Here is a 20,393-nt window from a genome sequence, read left to right as displayed (position 1 = left end):
TTATTTTTTTGCTTTCAAGGCCACTAGTTGTTGGTATAATCTGGTGGGCCCTGTTTCTTTGGTAGTATTTCCTGTAGTAGCCTATGCAGGCTTTATAGAATTCAGTATTGTCTCTTCTGTGTGTTCTGTGTTCACATAGTTGAAAATGTTTGTTACCTGCCACATCCCCAATAGATTATAGCTATAGCCAATATTCTACTTGTTTCTTAGCATTCTCTCCCTTCTGTTGGAGAAAAAGTACATAATAAGTGCCACACATCCTGTAAGTCAGAGCCTCTTCATTATTTGAGGCTGTATTTGAACAAGAATGGAAAACTCCCTCATCTTTGGAAAGCCAAACCTTTGAGCATTTTGTGTTGTAAGTAACTCCATGTGTCTGGTGTGTAATGTGGGAAGCATTTCTAATGCTTCTTCTTTTTTTTTTTTTCTTCTTTCATTGGGTGATTGTTTCAGAAATTTCTAAGTTCATTATGGGGAATGAGTAGCCCAAGATTTGGCCAGCAGCCATGAAGGATGAAAGCCCAGCTGGGGAATATCCTATATAGCTGTGCTAAGGAGAAATGTGGCAGAGGATTACAGGATTCTCCCAGAATTCTCTTGCTGCTCTCACTGTCTTTGATTAGTGTCTTAGTTACTGTTCTATCGCTGTGAGAGACGCCATGACCTGGGAAACTCTTATAAAGAAAAAACTTTTAATTGAGGCTTGCTTATAGTTTCAAAGGTCTGGTCCATTGTCATCATGCTGAAAAGCAAGGCAGCAAGAAGCAGACAGGAATTGGAGGAATAGCTGAGTCCTACATCTGGATCCACAGGCATCAGGAAGAGGGACACACTGGGCCTGATTGGGGCTTTTGAAACCCTAAAACTCACACACAGTAACACACTTCCTCCAACAAGGCCACACTCTCTACTCTGTCCCTATTTCCCTCTCTGAGGATCAAACATTGAACTGTATGAGACTATGAAGGCCATTCTTATTCAAACCACTACAATTATCATACTCCGGGGGTCACCTCCTCATTGTTCTGGGTTGTAGCCTCCTGAAGAGTAGAGTGAATGTCAGGTGATTTGGGAAAGGTGCCTGTTGTGTTGCTCTTGACCTGCCTCTTTCTGTAGGAACATTTTCTTCTGAAAAGATAATTTGTAGGACATCCGTTAATCTGAATGTAATTAGCAAAGGGCATTCTCTCAGATAAGAGCTTTGGGGCCACTTTGATTAGCTTTTTCTTTTTTATTTCATTCTTTTAAAGACAATAGTTTTATAAGCTCAATGACTAAACTTAAAGAAAAATTCAGTGTTTTCTTTGGGCTGTCTGTCTTACTATGAGGGTATAAATCCTTGAGAGTTATGCTGGCTATACCATACTTTGCAGTTCCTCTATTTCTCAGTATGGTAGAAGACTTTTTTCTTACCCAAAGAAACATATTCTTTTAATGTGTCTGAGCCAAGGCATTTTAATGAGAGATTTAAGGTGCTTGCTTTAGTTTGTGATAAATGATTAAACTAACAAGATCAAAAATAAGACTTGTAGGCCAGGTGTGGTGGTGCCTGCCTTTAATCCAGCGCTTGGAAGGTAGAGTCAGGTGGATCTCTGTGAGTTCGAGGCCAAGCCTGGTCTACAAAGCAAGTCCAGGACAGCTAGGGCTTGTTACACAGAGAACAAACAGAAAAAAACAGAAAAAACAAAAGAAAAAAAAAGAGACTAAGACTTGTGATATAGTTGTTATAAGACATTGACAAAGGAGCAACAACAACAAAAAGAAAAATCCATTGCTGGGCTGATGACTTCATGTATTTTACCTGCTGAGGCCCTGACTGACCTTGAGTAGCTCACTTTCTGAAGGTTTCTGGTGGAAACATGTCAGACCACAGAATATCTTTGATATTTGTTTATTTGCTTGGTTTTTGAGACAAGTGTAGTTGTGGCCTGCAACTCACTTTGTAGACAGTACATCGAATCTCTGATCTTCCTGTGTCTGCTTCCTGGGTTCTGATATTACAGGGGAAGCCTCCATACTCAGTTCATATGGTGTTGGAGTTCAAACCTAAAGCTTCATCAATACTAGGCTCTACCACCAATACTCTACCACCTGGGCTATGGCTTTAGGCCTCCCTTTTAACAACAACAACAACAGCAACAACAGCAACAACAACAGCAACAACAGCAACAACAACAGCAACAACAACAGCAACAACAACAACAACAACAGCAACAACAGCAACAACAACAGCAACAGCAACAACAACAGCAACAACAACAGCAACAACAGCAACAACAACAGCAACAACAACAGCAACAACAACAACAACAACAACAACAACAACAAGCCCACAGCCCAGACTGTCTTTGAATTCCCTGTGATGTGGAAGGTGACTTTGAACTCATGATTATTCTATCTCTGTCTTTTAAGTGTTAAGATTCCAGGACTGTGTCCCTGTGTTTGGTTTGTTTTTGTTTTAAAAGTTATTTGCTTTAATTGTCACTAGAGTACTTTGTTCACCATTAGATCTTGAGGTACAATTTGAGACACTGCTGGACAGACATTATGGCTCTTCAGTTGTGTCTTGGGTAGTGCCAGAGTAGCTTTAGGTACTGTGGTGTGCTTGGTGACATTGAAGGTCTGTGCACTCCATGGATGCCTTCCCCTGGGTTCCTCTACAGCTGTCTCTGTGGAGTGCCTGGAAGTGGAAGGAATCAGGAGAGGGTGTGGTATGGCCGATTGGGATTTCTGAGAAGCCTTTTATTTCAGCAGAGAGCCTGGTATGAACACTTTTTCCCCCCTCCGCAGGTTAAATGACTGTTTAATGAAGTTTGTCTCTTTACTTGGATTGGGGCAGTTCTTGTTTAAATGCTATCTTTGTCTTTTAGGCCCAGAACTGTTAATTCGCTAGTGAGTAGAGGTACCCATGCAGAAGTCTCAAATGTTTGATAATACTGATCTTTTGAACATTTCTCTAAACATTGCAGCTCATATTATATACTTGAGAGAATCCATTTTCTCAGGTCTCTCTCTTCTCTCTTCTTTTTCTCTCTTTGCACAGATATTAGGCTCTTCCTCTTCCTCTTCCCCTTTCTCTCTCTCTCTCTCTCTCTCTCTCTCTCTCTCTCTCCGCCCCCCCTCCCCCCATGGTGACTTCCCTGGCCTTGGTCCCTGGGGCTGGTGAACTTGCCAGAGAGCAGTTTCCCAATAAACCTGTGTTTAATATAATCTAATCTGGCTTGAATTGGCTCATTTCATTGGTGGAGAAATTACTTATCAGTGCTAAAGCCAAATTTCCAACTCACCAATGGATCACATCCTAAGGAAGTGAAATTAAAACATCGTGGCAGTGAATTCTGTGTATTGAACTCATCCTGAGTAGGAGTAGTGTTCATCGTTTGTATTAGCAGAAAAAACAATTTCCATAGCTTCAAAATATAATGACTGACTATGAGTGAACCTGAAAAAGTTCTTCCTTCTACCACTGAGTTTTTATTGGTCTATAAATCCATCTCAAATGATTTACAGTGTGAAGATGAAGAATAGAGAGGGCCCCATGCTGGTATGAAGGGAGAAGTTAACCTTTCCCCTTTTTGGCTCCACTTTGCCTGTTGTCAGCAGATACAGAGTGACAGAGGAAGACAGTTAGCAAGAAGGACATATGTTAGGAAAAGTAACAACCATACAAAGAACTTTCTGGCTTCCTTGGAGGTTTTCTATTTGACAATTTTGGATGCAGTCCTGAATATATGCCTTATTTTCAGGGCAGGCAATGAAGACACAACTTCCAGGATTCCAAGGCTCTGATGCCATGTGCTAAGCATTGGTAGTTAATATAGTGGAGCCTTATCTCCTATTTTATTAACAAGATCAGCACTGTCAAGAGAGATGCTCACAATTGTATGGTGAGGAGAATCAAAGCACTTATGTAGTGGGCAGTAGTAGAGCAAGCATGCTTTTGCATTAATACAAGGATAGAAAATATATACAAATATGCAGAGGTGGTGTGTGTGTGTGTGTGTGTGTGTGTGTGTGTGTGTGTGTGTGTACACTCTCTCTCAAGTGCCTTGTATGTACATATGGAGGCTAGACCAGAACATCAGATGTTTCCTTTATTGCTTGCTGCTTTATTACCTTGTCTCTTACTGACTTGGAAGCTGGCTATTTCAGTTAGGCTGGCTTTAGAGCTTTCAGGAACTCGCTCTGAAATCCTGGCATTAGAAGCATACTTAATATGCTTAAAAAAAAAAAAAAAACGTAGGTGCTGGGATCCAAACTCAGGTCCTCATCCATGCTCATGAAAAACCCACAGAGCCATACCCCCATCCTTCAGTTTTTTATGGGGTGAGTACAAGTATGGGGGGCAGGTTGAGTGAATATTCAAAGCTCTTAGTACTATTTTCTTTTCTAAAGCAAATTATTCAAGTTAAGATTGAGCCCAACTGCTCTGCAGCCCTCGCAAGGGCCATTATGGGCCACTCTGTCTCCACCTACAGCAGTGGTGGAAGAGAGTTGGGAGGGTCTGTGGCAGGCTTGAGGGTGACATACTTTATGTTCTGTTACTGGGTCCTCAGTCTCAGAGGGTTTGGGAATGTGGTCAGGCAGTTTATCAAGAGCATTTTGGCCCACAGTCAGCAGCAATCTTTGTACAAGGGAATGCATGTGCCAGTTTATTAAAGTTGGTACTGCTTAAGCTTTTGAAAAATTATTATTTTGAAACAACATCTCACTCTGTCTGATCTGAGTTTTCACTGTGTAGCTCAGGCTGGGTTTTCACTATGTAGCTCAGGCTGGGTTTTCACTGTGTAGTTCAGGCTGGGTTTTCACTATGTAGCTCAGGCTGGGTTTTCACTGTGTAGCTCAGCTTGGGTTTTCACTGTGTAGCTCAGGCTGGGTTTTCACTGTGTAGCTCAGGCTGGGTTTTCACTGTGTAGCTCAGGCTGGGTTTTCACTGTGTAGCTCAGGCTGGGTTTTCACTGTGTAGCTCAGGCTGGGTTGAAGTCACAGTTTTCCTGCTTCAGTTTCCTAATGACTGGGATCCTAGGCATAAGCCATCATGTCCGGTGTTGCCTAGTTGCTTTATTTTATTTTATTTTTCATTCTGTTAGCTATGCTGGGTGTTCAAAAGAAGGGATAGCTAGCTCAGATTGTAATTTGACCGCATATTTCACCAATAGGTTATTTTTCCATGTAGCTTTCCTTTAAATGTTTCTTTCTAAGTTTCCTTTTGTGACACTGTCACTGCTGCTGATGAATAGATTTCCCAGGAGTGAGGACCACAGCTCCTCTTTTCTGTCCATTTGTCTACTTAGCCTGCTTCAGTAGGCTGTATCAGGGTTGGTACTTAGGAATCCCACAGATTTAGGATGAGGAAAAGCTTTAAGGTGTGAATTCATTTGGGCAAATGTTCAAAGTAAACATTTTGATGCTTTCAAAGGGCTGGAGAGGTGGCTCAGTGGTTAAGAGCACTTACTGCTGCTTTTGGAGAATAACCAAGTTCAATTTTCCAGCACTCCCGTCGGGTGGCTCACAACTGCCTCAAACTCAGCTCCGAGGGCTCCAATACTCTATTCTGGCTTCCTGGGCATCACACACACACACACACACACACACGCCATAACACACGCGGACATACACACACACATGCCATACCACACACACACACACACACACACACACACACACACACTCTTCATATACACATATAGACACATGAAAAAATTTAAAACATAAATTATTTTAGAAAAATGCTTTCAGAAGTATATAGTCTTCTGTATTTTACATGAAGTAATTATTAGAAATGTATTTTATTGAAGGATATTGGAACAAAAATTAAAATTGTAGATGTTTTTGTTTGTTAGCCTTTGTTCCTAAGATAGTGTGTTGCTATGTAGCTCAGAGTAGCCTTGAGTTTACTGTGTAGCCCAGGCTAAAACTCAAGACAGTTCTCTTGCCTCAGCTTCCCAAGTGCTGGAGTTATATATTCCACACCTGGCTCTGAAGTGCTTTTTGCTTGTCTTTCATGTGAATACTTACTACCATAAAGTTGTAATTGCTGTACATCTGCTTTTCTATTTTCTGTTCTTTTATCCTTTGGAGATGTATCTTTTCAAGCATTTGGTCATTCCACAATGTTTAGTGATATATCTTTCTGTTATAGATACTATGTTAGGAAATAAAAATCACTGTTGGTAAGGAATCCACCTTAGATGAGAACTGAAAACCATCCATGATTCAAGACAGGAAATGATAATCATTATAGATACTTATGGGGGTTGTGGTCTTTAGTAGTTCAGGGAAAAGGTCACCAAGAGGCTCTAGTGGATGTCCTAGGTGGTGTCTTTGATGGTGGGAGGAGTGGCAGGAGCCGGCCAGGACAAGAGGGAGCTACAGGGGACTTGGCTGGACTGTGGGAGAGATGAATGAGCTGTTCAAAGGCTGTAAGGGTAGTCAGGAGCTGAGACAGAAAAGAAGAGCTTCTATTGATTTTGAGGAAAGGAGCTGAGAGAGATAATGGATGATATTTGCAGAGGGCAGGTAGCTGTAAACCATAGAAAGAAGTGTTGGAACTAAAGCTGTATTCCTTCAGATCCGTTCCTGAGCACACCTCTAACTTCCCCATATACCCAGGCATTTTAAGAGGACTTTTGCATAATGTTACAGGTCTTTTATGAGTTGGTGCTGGGTCCTGTCTGCAGTTCACCAGGGCTTAAGGACATCTGGAGTCCATGTGTGACCTGGATAGGATCCTGGTTGCAAATTACAGTAAACAACTCAAACTAAATTATGCAGAAGAATTAATATGAAGTTGAAAGCTTAGTTCCAAGCATCGAGATGTAGAAGATGTCCAGCTCGGGGACCAGGAGGACTCAAAGCTGCCCCGTCTCTCTTTGTAGCCCCTGGTATAGGCTCTGCTTCTGAGGTTCAGCACTCTAAGGTATCTAGCTGGTAAGGTAGATGAAAGGTGCTACCTGCTTTCTCTTGGTTCTGAGCCCAAGTTCGTAGGAAAAAGATTGTTGATCAGTAGACCTCAGGAACAGTTCTTTCTAAGTCACCACCAACTGGGACGGTGGAGAATAGAAAGGGTACAAGGCAGAAGTGGCTACAGGGGCCCTTATTTCTCTTATAAGATGATGACAATGGCCTTGCCATACACAAAGACATCTATCAGCCATGTGATGTGTCACTTGTGTTGGTCTAGCCACTTATAGTTACTATGGAGTTAGGGTAGTCCATAGACTTGAACATTGTAGTTACCTGAATTTGAAAACATAGCATGATGCTGTTGTCACTACATGCTGACTATGTCAAAATGCATTCTCAAGGTGACTGCCACTAACAAAGGGACAGGAAAGGAAATCACCCTCTGTGTTGGAGCTCTCCAGTGTGTGACAGTTTGTCCTCTCTCCTGAGTATGGAGATGTCATCATTCCCAACAACAGGACTACAGATGGGGTGCTAGGAGACACTTCCTTCTGGAATTTTATTGCTAGTATCTCTCAGATACAGAAGACTCAAAGTTACTTCTCAGGGAGCATAAATCCTATTAGAATAGCTTAAATGGACACAGGGTTTGGGCAACAAATACTACCTAAATTTCCTGTTCTGCTTAATGTGTTTATAATGTACTGCAAAGCAATGGTACACTTAGATGTGAGCAATGACTGAGCCCAAGCTTGTTGGGTGCCAGAAAGGGCATTGTTCTTTTATCTCAGCTAAAGTTAGAATGCAGTTCTTCCTTTCCCTAAAATACACAGAGAATTGCTGGCAAGTCATTTGGGATTTGAGGGTTATACTAAAAGTAATTTTATTTTGCAGGGAGCATGCTGAACGTGGCATTTGGGTTAATTATTTTTGAGAATTAGAAAATATATATGTACAATATTCTGACTCTGCTTCCCTTTAATCCATAGCATTTTCTATAATATTGTAAAACTTTCAGTCTTAGTCTTTTTGGAAAATGTGAGAAAAGGAAAAGTTGGGTTGGAGAGATGGCTCTGCAGTTGAGAGCAATGGCTGGTCTTCCAGAGGCCCTAAGTTTTTAGTTCGTGGGCCCATATGGCAGCTCACAGTATATGATACGCTCTCGTCTGCAGGCATACATGCAGACAGAAGCATCTTATTCATAAAAACTAAATGTTAACAGGAAGGAAGGAAGGAAGGAAGGAAGGAAGGAAGGGAGGGAGGAAGAGTTGTTTTGCTTTCAGGTGATTGCATTATTTTATATTTATTTAATTTTTACTATTTCCAACAAAAAAGTATTAGAATTTATCTGAAATTTAATCAAAATAAAGCTAACTCTGAAATGAGTTACCATAATTTACAACTATTACCATCAGTGTTGTCTGAAGTGCATGTTTATTCTCTCAGCCCTTACATTAATGAGCAATGCTGCCACTCATTTCTGTGCTTGTCTTCAGAAAGAAGAAATATTTGCAGACTCGTTAATAGTTTTTATCGTTAGGATTGGGATGTAGTTGTAGCAGTGGAAATGCTTAGTTGAATGGATAAAGCTTGGGGGTTAAAAAAAGGGGTGTCCACTTTTTTTCTATTGTGCATATAGCCCAAGCCTCTTTGAGAATTACAAATATAATTACCTTGATCTTGGATTTAAATGTAATTTGACTGTTTAACAAAAGCTATAATTCTATAAAACTGTGCTGTTATATTTTGCTTTTCTTTTTTAAATTGCTTTGTTTAACATGATAAATTAATGCATATTAATGTGTTCTAATATGTTTTTCAGTTGCTTTAACACAATAATTTAGTGCAAATTAATATGTATTCTAACCAAGTATTAGAAAATTAATTTTTCAGCAAAGTCAAGATGAAATTTTGTAAATTGTTTTTAATGACAAGGATAGTTTTTTCCCTTTTCTTTTTAGAACATCCGTCAATGCATACATGTGGTTCTATGATGTCCCTGTTCAGTGCATGCCCTACTACTCCTGGTTAGGAGGTATGTTGTACTTGGCTGTTATTACTGTCACATGCCTTAGGTCATGTGGAAGGTGGAGGAGGTTTGCTATTGAAGTGGAAGAGATATGGAGTGGAATGCTGCACATTGCTGGGTGGAAGGGAGGCTGGTAGTAGTGTGTCACAGACGTGTCAAGTGGTCTGCATGTCAGTGTGACTTGGAGCAGGGTGCTATGGCCAGCGAGACCTGGGAGAAGAGACACTTGGGGTCCTAGTAGAGCTGCTGCCTTGATATGACTTCTGCTGGGTTCTGGGGTTGACAGTGGCAGGTAGGAATGGAAGCTCACTTCTCCAAGTGTCTATGCCAGGGTTTGCTGATAGTCCTGCAGTCTGTCCTTCAACTTGCAGACTGTGTACCCACTGGAATAGTCTCAGAACAAAACAAATGATATTTACATGTTCACACATCACCTTCTGGGAAAGTATTTAGTTTTTACAAGTGTTAAGACCATCATGAGGTAAACATTCTGAACTCTGAGCATTTTCTTCTCCTGGTTTTTTCTTAACTGTATTTATTATTATCTTGTGTGTGAATAATGTGTTTATGAATCCAGGCACGCACATGCCATGGCATAGATGTGGAGTTCAGAGAACTTTTGGGTCTTGCTTCTCTTTTCCCAGGATGGGTTCTAGGAATCAAACTCAAGTGGTTGGGTTTGCACAGCCTTTACCTATTGAGCCATCTCGTGGTTCCTTTGCCACTGTTCGTTGTCGTTGTTGTTTGTTAGTTTGTTTTAAACTATATTTGTGGGGGGGGCAGGGGAAATTATATTTGTATTTTTCTATATGGGATTTTCTTTTCTTTTTAAATTTCAGGGTTATTCTTTATTTGTGGTGCTGGGACTCATGCCTAGGGCCTTGTATTTGCTAGGTTTGATTTCCACATCTATGCTGTGTACCCCAAGGTGCTGGACTAGAAAGATCATATATTATTTCTTTTGAATCTTGATTGTAAAAGGACTCAAAGCTACACTGAAAATATCTACCCTGATGTAGAAATTAACTATGTACATATAAAAATCATATAAGGAATCTAAATTGGAGGCTTTAATGAACCAAGAAAAATTCTGTACATGAGTGCAATACAGCTTGGCTGTGAGCATGCCATTAAGGTAACTTAGTTTGAAGAAAGAGGAACAACACCCCCTTCTCCACCCAAAGATCAGTGAGGAAGGAAAATAACATCTGGTTAGTTGTGTTGGGTATAACTGCCCTCTTCTAGAGGGCATAGCTTCAAACATCCAACAGAAGGACCTTCTGGGAGATGAAGATTGGCAATGCATGAATGCACATATACCCAAGGCTCCCATACTTCTAAGTCTTGGAGGTCACTTATTCACATTTTTGTGGCTTCCATGCAAAAATCACTTTTACAAATGCTTTCATTTAAAAGACTCTGGTCTAACAATCTTACCAAAGAGAGCTAGTCTAGCCACAAGTCCACACATAAAAGCAGAGAGGTGAGCAACTTTCCAGTCGGTTATCACAGCAGGAGATCCACACAGTGCAGTTCACACTTTCAGGAGCACTGCTATGCTGTTCCTTCCAAAAACCTCACATACTGTGCCCAGGCATCAAAATGATCAGTTGGCCGGTTGTATGATGTCCACACAGGTTCTCCAATAAACAGCTGCATGGCCTTCACGTAAGTCCAGCGTGAAGCGGTGATAGATGCCTCAGGGAAGCATAATCATGTTCCCCCTCTCCATGGAAATCCGGATCCACTTGTCCACCATGTCCCTAACATCGAAGTACCCACTGCCCTCCAGGATGTAGCAGATCTCCTTATCTAGATGCAGATGTTCCTCAAAGAACATCTTGATCTTCTCCTAATTGGAAAGTGTATCTTTGCACGTAATGATGATGTCTATCCATGAGTAGTTTCTCATTTTTCCGGATCTGTACCAGTTCTAGATCATTCTCATACTTGTCAGCATCTTGCTTCCAATAGAGCATTCCTCCAAGCATATGCAGCTGCTCCAGGCTCACAGGGCGAGTTGTGCTATGCGAGGTGGGGCCATGGACTCATCCATATACCCGGCTTGCACCACGGTGGCGGCTTCCATGAACTGGCTTGAGATTTTCATATATACTTCATTTTAGTTGATTTCTCTGCCTTTGCTCCCTCTCTCCCATACCACATTTGACCCCTAGAATTCCCTCTTCCAGTTTGTTCTATTATCTTCCCCACCCCTCTTCTTTAAAGCTGCTGTTGCTTCTGCTACTGCCCCCACTCCTCCTCCCCATCGCCCCTCCTACTCCCCGCCCCCACCTCCTCCCTGCCTCTACCTCCTCCCCCCTCCTCCTCTCTGCTCCCACCTCCTCCCCCTCCCCCTCTCCCATCCCCTTGCTCCTCCCCCTCCTCCAATTGTCTCATGGGCTCCTTTTTAGTATATGACCCTGGTGGGTGGGGGTATGCTGTGATCCCATGCAGATTTTGAAGCCTTGTAGCCATTAGTGGTAGTAAGGCAAGGGGAACAAAGTCCAGATAGAAGAACATAGTCACCTGCACTGTTTTTGCTGTTCATTTTTTATTATATAATTAAGATTCTAGGTTGAATATATAATGAGAGTATATGTTCACAGTGGGAAATTTAGACCTGTTTCAAAATTAGTCATAATACCATCTAGTCATTAATATTTTTATAGAAATTTGTTTTTTATATACTTAAATGACAGATAGTGAATAACACAAATTTATAAATAAATTTTGGTTTGTCTTGGGAAATTAGGCAACAGAGCTGTGGCCCCAGGAGTTGAAGTACTGCTCTTGGTTGAGTCTATCTAAACAAACTCCAGTTTTATGGATTTGCTTTATTAGTGCTTATGAATGCTTTGGGGAGGATGTCCCTCCCATATGAGGGTAGAAAAGGTTATAGGGTTGGAAAGCCTTTTAGAGCCTAAGGAACACCCAGTAATATGTAACATTTCTAATGAACTGTTTTGTTTATTTGTTTTTGGTTCTTTTGTTTGTTTGTTTGTTTGTTTGTTTGTTGTTTCAAGACAGGGTTCCTGTGTGCCCTGGCTGTCCTAGAACTTGCTCTGTAGACTAGGCTGGCCTCAAAGTCATAGAGATCCACCTGCCTCTGCTTCTCAAGTACTGGGATTAAAGGTGTGCACAACCACCAGTCTGGCCCATTCTTTCCCCCCTTTAAGTTTACAGAATGGAAGCGACTGGGTGGCTAGACATTACTTCCTATGTATCACTGATGCCTAATGCATATTTATTGAATGGAATGGAGTTAATGAAAGATTAGATTTAGGTCAAGTATCTCTCAAGTTCTATTCTATTCTGTCTTTAAAATAATAATGCCCTTAAGTGAGGATGTAGATACGTTTGCATTCACCTTATATTGCGTGATGCAGAAATAACACTGTGTGGACTGGTGCAGCATTTTTTTCCATTTGATTTAAAACATAACTTTATTGTGTTCTGTGTGTCTGTACATGCATGTGTTTGCATGTGTATGTGGAAGCCAGAGGTTTCTTTCTTTATTGCTCTTAGTTTTTGAGACAAAGGCTTTTATTGAACCTGGAGCTCACTGGCCATCTGGATTGCCCAATAAATCAGGTCCGTGGATGTGCCTGTCTCTGCCTGGGAAGAGATCACTAACGTTACTGATGCATGTCACCATGCTTAGCTTTTTATGTGGGTGCTGGGGATCTGATTTCAGATCCTCATGATTGTACAAGTACTTTACCAACCGAGTCTCCCCTAGCCCTTTAAATTATACCGAAAACACAAAACAAAACTCCTTCCCTGGAGAACCTGCTCACTGATGTAGGGTGGAGTTCACAGACATGTGCATTGTATTCTTTTCTCAAATTATCTTCTTAAGCATCAGCTACAATTGACAACATGTTGAAGACATGAGAACATGGGTGCCGTGTGTGTGTGTGTGTGTGTGTGTGTGTGTGTGTGTATCTATAGTGTGATGACCATAGACATGGCAGGGTGTGTGTATGTGGTGTGTGTCTGACCATGCTGACCATGCTGACCATGGTGTAGGTCCTTTGATATACTACTTTTCTGAATAGAATTAGTGAGCAAAAGGTCTAAAGTAAGAACAGTATTTGTAGATGGTTGGTTTCTTTCTTTCTTTCTTTCTTTCTTTCTTTCTTTCTTTCTTTCTTTCTTTCTCTCTCTCTCTCTCTCTCTTTCTTTCTTTCTTTCTTTCTCTTTTTTTGAGTTTAACTTGATACCCAGTGGCCACTGTGTTTGCACAGAAGTTTGCACACTTGCTCTGAACTTCTGTGGTAGTGGTTCCAGCATTTTCACCAGCAGTTCCCTTGGGCAATCTACTAGAAGTTGGACACTCCTTCCTCTCCCATACCAGGTGATGTAGGACTTCCAGAAAGGAAGAGGGGACCAAAAACAAAAGTGTTTCTTCAAAATGGACTTGGTAAGACATGATTTTCTTATATAGAAAAGATTTCACACATTTCATATAGTCTAAATGGGAGCTCTCCATTAGATCTCCACCTTCAGAGTTCAGGGAGTCTCACAGAAGAGGAGGCAAAAGGATTTCAAGAGCCAGAAGGAATGGAGAACACCAGGGGAAGAAGAACCTCTGAATTAATAAGCAAGGTCCCTAGGAGCTTACAGAGACGGAAACAGCAAGCACAGGGCCTACGTGGGTCTGCCTCAGGTCCTCTGCATATATATCCTTGTGTTTTTATGGGACCCCTGAGTGTGAGAATGAGTGGGTCTCTGACTCTTGTGTGTGCTCCTTTTCTCTTATTGAATTGCTGTGTCCAACTTTGATATGATAGTTTTTATTCATCTTACTATATTTTGTTTTGTTATGTTTGGTTGTTATCTTTTAGAAGCCTGTTCTTTTCTAATGAGAAACAGAAAGGGAATGGATCCAGAGGGGAGGTGAAGTGGGGAGAAACTGGGAGGAATAGAGGGAGGGGAAACTATAATCAGGATATTATTGTATGAGAAAAGAATTTATGTTCAATAAAAGGTAAAAAATGAAAAAAATTAAGTTTTTTCATTAGTAGTATATTTTTACAAAATATTGTTCTGTCCAGCTTGCAGAAATGTACAAAAACATTGAATACTATCTAATACACCCTATTGAATTGATTATCTGTATATTTTATTATCTTTAAGTGAATTAAAGAAATATCTGTAGAAAAGTGTTAATGTAATTAATCTTTCTGTCCCTAAGATATAGATGAATTTTATCAAAAAATAAATAAAATTATTAGACCAATCCTAACTTTCTTGCTTTTCTTTTGTGATGGAGGGGATGAAACCATTTATCTATTTCAACACATGATCCCCCCACTCCCATATCATATATTCTAACAGTAATATAGGCAGTGAGGATAGCTAGCAGTAGTTTTGATTGGCTAATAGGAAATCAAGTTAGCTGTTGAAATTGCTTTATCCATATTGACTGAAAGAAAAAACAGTTGATCTCATTCAGGGGTCCCATAAAAACACCAAGCTAACAGCTAGAATACATATGCAGAGGACCTGATGCAGACCCAAGTAGGCCCTGCGCAAGAGGAAAGGGTTGTTATTGAGGTTATCTTTCTGAGGTGATCTGGTGGGAGGTAATGCCATCTTCAAGGTAACTAATATTAAATAATGAGCAAAGACACAGAAATACAGTGACAATAAGGAGTGATAAGGAGCGATCCAGACTCAGAAGCAATGCCACACGAGTTTCTCTGCATTCATTTTGTAATCCAAATTCCCTGTGTGCCTCATTAGACTCTTTCCTTGCTTTGTTGTGTACTGGATGGTGTCTGAAGTGTAGAAAAAGGTTACTTCTGTCTTGGCCATGGTCACAGAGTAGCCTAGTTTACTCCTAGACTATAAAAAAAGAACACTAGTGGCTTACTCTGCAAATTGCCCTTAAAGGTGAATTCTCTGAAGTTACATAGAACTGTTGAAGTCATGTGATTTCCCAGTTATAACCTAGAAGACTGTGGTGTGACCTTGGACCTTTGAAGAGTTCTAATGAACTCTTTTTGAGCTATTAGCAGTAAGTAATTTGTTGTGTATGATCTTGGGCCTCTCCTTTTATTTATTTTTTTTCTTTCTTCTCTCTCTCTCTCTCTCTCTCTCTCTCTCTCTCTCTCTCTCCTTTCTTTTTGGAGAGGAAGAATGGCAGAAGCCCATCTTTAACAAGGCTTAGGGTGCTAAAGGAAATATTTCACAGTAAGCCAGTTCCATTGGGATTAACATATTCATAAATGTGTATTCATCTGCCCTATATTTTTAAGCTCAGTTAACATGTTGGATGGGCATAATCTCCCTCTTGGGATCTAGGATTTTGCTGTGGTACATGGAGTCCTGGGACTATACATGTCCTATTCTCCTGTACTGTTCCTTTTTCTTGAGGCCTGAAGAATGCTGGCTTCCACTGTGAACTTGTTTTTTTCAGTGTATGGAGAGATTGTTTCATAGTCTTTCCAGGAGGAGTTGTGCTTTAGGGTGTCCTCTCCCAGTGCTGGTGGCCCAGTTATCTCTGGAGTGTTGTCCTCCACAGAGAACAGCTAGTTCCTGTAAAAACCAGGCTATATTCTTTTTGCTAAACTTCAGTTTTTAACGCTTGGATACTTGTAGTTATTGTTCTTGCTTCTTAGTCAAAGCATTGGAGGGACACCAAAACTCTCCATAACCTTGATAGAAGGCCTTAGGGTATATTCATGTAGCTTATTAGCCTCCTTTCTTCCTGCTTTCTGGGTGCTCTGCCAGCTGTTGGAATGTGTAGGCAGCTGCTGTGCCCTAGTGGAGGCTAGCACCTGTTTGTGGCCTTGTGGAGGAAATACACACAGCCAGGAGCATGGGGAGTGGCTGAAGGAGTTGCAGGGCACCCTGGGAATGCCCAGGGTTAACAGGAGTAAAAGAAACACTTAAGCCATACAAGTCAGACAGAGGAAGACTTTTCTAGACACATTTGGCAACTGACTGTTAATTATCCCAATGGGTAATGTTTTAAGTTTTTCTCTCTGATGCCCAAGATGAAGTATAATAATGCTGATGGTTTGTGGTGACTTGGTTTAATTGTCTAAGTTGATCAGGGTCTTGGTTTAATCTATGCATTTCAAAGAGATACCAGACTTGTAATGTTCTATGAACTGTTTATGTAGCGGAAATGTTAGTTTTCATTAACAAAGTCATATGCCCCCTATTTGGGTTTTCTGATGCAGGAGGTTTAAATCTGTCCAAAACTTTTATACTGGCTTTTTATCAAAACTCTTCCTATGCTATTCATCTTGAGATAAGGGTTAACGTCTTTGTTGTACCAACTGATCCCACTGTGTCAATTATATGCTGGGAATACATATATCTTAATATATACTTAATTAGTACTTAAAAAAATCAGCTCAGGAAAATGGCAGTTGTTTCTTGGTTTCTTTGGTGATTACCGTGCCGAGCACTCAGTATTGTCTGGTTATCTGTGATCCTCCCTCCACCGGCTTTGTTTTGTGTCTTATGGTTTACCAGAGCAGCTTCTATAGCAGAGACTGAAGCCTGTGGGCTGGGCTTTCTAAACTGGGAAACAAGCATTTCAAATCTTTATAGCTTTAGCTGTGTTAGAGGACTTATTTATTTTATAACGCAAGTTAGATAGGCAGATGTATTTTTAGGATCATGGGACCTGTATTATGGAAGCAGGTGATTGCCTAAACAAGTTAAATCAGCTCAGGGCAGAAAGTTCAGAATAAGAGTGAGTTTCATAGTTTATCTTTTGGAGACATTTTGAGAAGGGAGGCAAGGACTAGAGGTTTTCCCAATGTGAGCGTCTGGTGACTGTAGGTCTCTATCAAGGTCATTTTTCTACACAGCTCAGGAATGGAATTGGAACCGGCAGGGTATGGAGGAATGTATTGGTGCACTCCTTTCTACTGGTCAAGGTGCATCTGGAATTTTAAATGCTAACCTTGGAGATCTCTATCTTTCTCACATTATTCATGAAGAAAACAAATGCTAGAAACACTCACATGTCTGTAAACCAGAAACAGAAATTCCACTATGTAAAATTTATCACCAAAATGGAGTCTAAGGAGAGGGAGGAGCCTGACCTGTACCATCCCTTTTCTTATTCCTCAGAACCAAATGTTGTCAAGTTTAAGGCTATTTAATCATGTTAGTGGCTTGCCTTTTTGATTTGGGAACTTAAATATTTAGTTGAAATTGTCATGTGTGGCTTAATTAGTAGTATAATTTTATTTTTTGTAAAAGCGTTTTGGTTTCCCATTAGAATTATTTACCTGAAGCAAGCTTTGCCTGCTGCCAATGTAAAGAAACAGTGGTTTAGTGGGGATGTCAAATCAAATACAATGTCCTTAAATGGAACATGTTCTTTTCATACTCTTAAAAATTCATGTATTCATCAAACATGTATTGAGAGCTTGCCATCTTGGTTGCCTAGTCACTGTTCATATATATTTTTAAAGAGTTCCTGTCATCCAGAGCTGGAATAAGCATGCATTTAGAACTTAGCTTAAAGGTGGTTAAGGAAGATGCTTTTCCACAGCAATTCTGTTTTTGTTTCTATTAGAAACATTTTCTCAGACTCAGCACTCAGCTGCTGCCCAGGCCCACTTTACCCAAGGCTCTCCTTTCTTCTTTCCACACTCATACATATCTGGACAGAAGAGGGACAGAGAGAGTTAAGCAGATGTTAGCCTGAGTAGAGAAGATCTGAGCATTCATTTAGTTATTCTCAGCATCTTAATGTGTTTGGAAATTTGTATAATAAAATGGGGAGAATAAAGGTAAATTTTGAAATTAAAAATGAAGTTAATCTTAAACTGTACTTTTGTGGATTAAGACAAAGTTTGTTGCTCTGTCATGACCATGACAAACACTGGCAGAGTCTAACTAAAGGAAGAAAATGTATTTTCACTCATGGTTTGAAAGAATAGCCCATCATGGCAGGAGAATCACAGCAGGGAGGGCCTGATGTGGTTGGTCCCATTGTGCCTGCAGTTGGGAAGCAGAGAGATGAACGCTGGTATTCAACTCCTTCTGTCCTCCTTTTTGCTTTCTCTTCAGTCTGAGACCCTAGTCCATAGGATGGTGTCATCCATATTTGGGTGGGTCCTCCTTTCTTAAACCTCTTTAGAAACATCCTAAGATACACCTAGAAATATGTTTCTAGGTGATTCCAAATCCAGTCAAGTCGATAAGATGAACTGTGACAGACTGGACAACTGAAGCATGCATGACACTCACTCTGGGATTTCTTTCTCTTAGGTTTGCCATGTGGCCTATTTGTAAGATAAAGTTATTCTATATATAGTCAAGAGCTTAGATGATATCCCAAAATACCCAGTTTGACTTGCCTTAAAAATGGTAGAAATGATTGGTTGGAGAAACACCTTGTAAGATTTCATGATAAGCACTGCTTGAGTTAGGTTTTATGACTGTTGCTTTTACAGGCAGTCATTATTAAAGGTTTGTTAGTCAGACTCGATGGTTATCTATGCCAGATCTAGTTTACTGTGACCGCTCCTCTGTGCTAGAGATAACTTCTTGCTTGTTCCTCTTCCTACATTCCAATGGTTCATCAGAGCTGGGTTAGTCAGGCCCTTCCATCTACAGGTGCTAGAAAGCCCCACGGTCATTTCCTGTCCTTCTATGTCCCTTGCAGCCGTGGGGATGCCACCTAATGGTGCCTACTTAGGCGGTTCTTCAGCAGCGGGCTTTTCTTTAGAATTGATTTGTTATCTCTGTTGGCTGCTACAGATCGTATTGTTAATAAAAGGTTTCATGTTGTTGGGGAAGACCAGAGTTTCCCTTTACTCGGGGTCAGGGAAAGAACAGAGATGGGTCATCAGCAGGTTGCTAAACACAAGTCAGGCCTGTGAGTCATAGCCCTTGGGATCAGTTTGGGTCACGTGTAATACTTGGTTCAGGTAGGCAGTTTGAAAGCTCCTCGTGGGATCCCAATGCACAGAAGAAATTAAGAAGCCCTCTGTACACAAGTTTGTGCTTAAGATTCAAACTGCCATTTTTCAGATATTATTTTTCATCCATCAGCAGTATCAAGATACATGCACCTTTGTTTAATTTTTAAACTGGCTGGATGATATTTATTTATTGTTTATTTATTTGTTTTTAGTAATTTTGGAGCAACAGGCTGGTGGAAATGGGTAATAAGGAAATAAGTAACAGCATCTGTCCAGTGACTTGTCCTATTTCACAGGTGCCTGTCTTAGGAGCAATTAGTTAAATGCCTTTAATAGATAAGTACACATCCCTTCAAAGGCACCGTGTGAAAGATGAAATGGTCAGTGATGGGCCACATGCCAGTTTCCTTCCCTGTTGCTTCCTCTTACCAAGCTGTGTGTAGTAAACAGTCTCTCTGGTTTCTGAGAGAGCTTTGGAAAAGTTCACCTAAGACCTAACCTGCCACTGGTGGCATGGATCTCAGTAATGCAGCTCAACAATGAGAGAAAACAGGGTTTAACCAGTCAGCCACTCATAAGGGCTCTGATGCTGAGTATATGCCCCTGTGTAGACTAGCAGAGAAAGAAAGGTCGCTGTACTTTTGGGGAATATTTCTTTTTTCTTTTTTCTTCCTCCCTCTGGTTAGACCCGTTAGCACAGAGAGTGATTCAGGTTTTATTTTTAAGGAGGTACAAAGAACAACAAAGTAATTGATGTGCTGGAACTTTGAAGCAAGTACCAAAGAGTGGAAATACCATGGAAAGCCAAGATGTTTCTAGCTTAACATGATTTTGTTAAGTGTTTCTCAGAGATGACGTAATTTATAAAGTAGCTCTCCATTGAAATAGGATTTCTCACCTGTACCCTTTAGTCATGTCCCTGCTGAAGTTTGAATTCATCTGTAGAGGTGGAGTGCTAGTCAGGTAGAGTGGCCCAGGGAGAGGCAGGTCACTGAATATTATATAAGGATCACTCAGAATCTGAATTAGTATTCGTGTCATGTGCCCAAATGGCTTCTAATGCAGCACTGACTGTCTTGTGTCCTGCTGGGATTAGAAGAAGGACTCACTTCATCTTAATCTGCCCTCCTTTATGTAACTTTACTGTGCTCAGCTGCAAGTTATAGTGAAGGTAGTTACAGTGAAGGTAGTTACAGTGAAGGTAGTTACAGTGAAGGTAGTTACAGTGAAGGTAGTTACAGTGAAGGTAGTTACAGTGAAGGTAGTTACAGTGAAGGTAGTTACAGTGAAGGTAGTTACAGTGAAGGTAGTTACAGTGAAGGTAGTTACAGTGAAGGTAGTTACAGTGAAGGTAGTTAGTTACAGTGAAGGTAGTTACAGTGAAGGTAGTTACAGTGAAGGTAGTTACAGTGAAGGTAGTTACAGTGAAGGTAGTTACAGTGAAGGTAGTTACAGTGAAGGTAGTTACAGTGAAGGTAGTTACAGTGAAGGTAGTTATAGTGAAGGTAGTTAGTTATAGTGAAGGTAGTTATAATGAAGGTAGTTGTTATAGT

The 20,393-nt window shown here is 40.6% G+C and overlaps 1 protein-coding gene and 1 pseudogene across 5 annotated transcripts in view; one reads left to right on the top strand and one right to left on the bottom strand.

Annotated features, from left to right (window-relative positions):
• Positions 1 to 20,393, top strand: part of Dip2c (Dip2 acetate--CoA ligase C) — a 384,823-nt gene that overhangs the window by 31,889 nt on the left and 332,541 nt on the right.
• Adi1-ps1 (acireductone dioxygenase 1, pseudogene 1) lies at positions 10,490 to 11,003 on the bottom strand (annotated as a pseudogene).

This window comes from Rattus norvegicus, chromosome 17 (assembly GCF_021556685.1).
Source record: "Rattus norvegicus strain SHRSP/BbbUtx chromosome 17, alternate assembly SHRSP_T2T, whole genome shotgun sequence".
Lineage (NCBI taxonomy): Eukaryota > Metazoa > Chordata > Mammalia > Rodentia > Muridae > Rattus > Rattus norvegicus.
Note: the sequence above shows the minus strand (reverse complement) of the source record. Positions and strands in the feature narration are given on the sequence as shown.